The 2,575-nt window shown below is 39.8% G+C and overlaps 1 pseudogene across 1 annotated transcript; it reads left to right on the top strand.

The window, feature by feature from the left end:
* The first annotated feature begins 800 nt into the window (after positions 1-800).
* LOC309820265 (chromobox protein homolog 3-like) lies at positions 801-1,440 on the top strand (annotated as a pseudogene). The gene has a single exon. The product of its transcript is annotated as a chromobox protein homolog 3-like (transcript).
* The last annotated feature ends 1,135 nt before the right edge of the window (positions 1,441-2,575 follow it).

Genomic DNA, 2,575 nt, shown 5'->3' with positions numbered 1-2,575 from the left:
TAAAACATTACTTAGAAAAATATACCCCATTTCTTTATAACTTACATTTTTAAGAGAACAGGAAGGGGAGACAATTTGGCAAAATTGTTGATTGAGAGACAATTTTTTTTTTTTTTTTTTTTTGCAGTACGCGGGCCTCTCACTGTTGTGGCCTCTCCCGTTGCGGAGCATAGGCTCCGGACGCGCAGGCTCAGCGGCTATGGCTCACGGGCCTAGCTGCTCCACGGCATGTGAGATCTTCCCAGACCGGGGCACGAACCCGTGTCCCCTGCATCGGCAGGCAGACTCTCAACCACTGCGCCACCAGGGAAGCCCCCTGAGAGACAATACTTTTTAAAAGTCACATTTAAATGTGTGCATGGCTAGGGACTTCCCTGGTAGCGCAGTGGTTAAGAATCCGCCTGCCAATGCAGGGGACATGGGTTCGAGCCCTGGTCCGGGAAGATCCCACATGCCGCGGAGCAACTAAGCCCGTGAGCCACAACTACTGAGCCCGTGAGCCACAACTACTGAAGTCCGTGTGCCACAACTACTGAAGCCCACACACCTAGAGCCCGTTCTCTGCAACAAGAGAAGCCACCGCAGTGAGAAGCGCGCACACCACAACGAAGAGTAGTCCCCACTCGCCGCAACTAAAGAAAGCCTGTGCACAGCAACGAAGACCCAACGCAACCAAAAATATAAATAAATAAATGTATATAAAAAAAAAGTGTGCATGGCAAGATTAAAAAAGTTAAGGAAAAATAGCTCCCCAGCCCCCTCCCCCTCAGATGTGGCTGGAGCTTGAGGCGTGTAGGGCTGGAGACGCGGCAGACCCGGGACCCAGAGCGGCTCGGAGGCAGTGAATAATAGCTCTTCAAGTCTGCAATAAAAAATGGCCTCCAATAAAACTACATTGCAAAAAATGGGAAAGAAACAGAATGGAGAGACTAAAAAAGACGAAGAGGCAGAACCTGAAGAATTTGTGGTAGAAAAAGTACTGGACCATCATGTAGTGAATGGGAAGGTGGAGTATTTCCTGAAGTGGAAGGGATTTACAGATGCAGACAATACCTGGGAACCCGAAGAAAATTTAGATTGTCCAGAGCTAATTGAAGCATTTCTTAATTCTCAAAAAGCTGGTCAAGAAAAAGATGGAACAGAAAGAAAATCTTTATCTGATATCACTGATATCATCAGTGAATCTGATGATAGCAAATCAAAGAAAAAAAGAGATGCTGCTGACAAAACAAGAGGTTTAGCCAGAGGTCTCGACCCAGAGCGATAAATGGTGCCACAGACAGCAGTGGAGAATTCATGTTTCTCACGAAATGGAAAGATTCAGATGAGGCGGACTTGGTGCTGGCAAAAGAGGCAAATATGAAGTGTCCTCAGATTGTAATTGCTTCTTATGAAGAGAGACTAACTTAGCATTCTTGTCCAGAAGATGAAGCTCAATAATTGTTTGCATTGCTTTATATATATATATATTTTTTTGATTTATTAGTGTGAAGAAATAACTACATTCTAATGAAAATCAAGTTTGATATGTTCGTTTTGAAGTAGTATTGGGGAAGTTGTGGGGTTTTTGGGGGGTTTTGTTTTTGTTTTTTTTGCATCTGTAGCACTGGTTACTTTGAACAAATAAAAGCTTTCTGTAGTTGCTTCCTTTAGCAGAAAAGAACATTTGATACCACGGTATATTATTTCCTCTGCATTAGAGAACAGCTTGCTTTTCTAAATGTTGGGGAAAATCTCCATAGTCATTACTTAATCAGAATTTAGAATTTGCATTTAACTCATATATGCCTAAGGACCATTCTGGGTTTTTTGTAGGTGTATACATAAAATACGTATGTAAATGGTTTGGGGTTTTTTTGGTTATTGTTTAAATACATTTACCAAAACAAAACCAGCCTTTCACAACCATGGATAAGCCCATGTTTCTGGGATTCTGTCATTTTGAGCAATATAAGAAATCACTTCAACTTAAATTGAAAATTTAAGTCTTAACCTTTCAAATTAAATAATTTTGTAATTAATTAGACAAATTAATGTAAACAATTTAAATTGGATATTTTTTTAAAGCAGCCCTATCAGAATCTGCATCCATATCTACCATCATATAAAGGCAGTTTTATATGTAAAACCCCTGAAAGGAAAATTTTATCTCTGTCGACCCAAATGAAAAAACTAGAAAAATTCTGGTATGTTTTAATTAGCCAAGCAAGACTTAGTTAAATGGATATTTAAAGCTTCCTTTTGGCAAACGATTCTTTTATAAGAAGTTGAAATCCCCGTGCTGTGTTTACTGAAAGACTGTGATACATGGAATGTCTCAGCCTTGTTCATGGAAACCTAATCAGATGGTTAGAGATGTTGGCAATTTAGGATCTGCAGGAATAAACGAGGGAACAAACTTTTCTAATCTAAACTTGACCTTCATGTTTTTTCAAACTTTACCCCAACCCATTCCTTACATGTAGGCTCAATCGTCTCAGTATTTTGGGTTACTGGTGCAGCAGAAGCCAGGAAAAACAATAACTTTGTAGTAATCAGAATATTATTCAACTACATATTGTTTACTGTATTTTAA

The sequence above is a fragment of the Grampus griseus genome, assembly GCF_964374135.1.
Source record: "Grampus griseus genome assembly, chromosome: 3".
NCBI classification, from domain to species: domain Eukaryota; kingdom Metazoa; phylum Chordata; class Mammalia; order Artiodactyla; family Delphinidae; genus Grampus; species Grampus griseus.
This window is presented reverse-complemented; position numbering and strand designations above follow the sequence as displayed.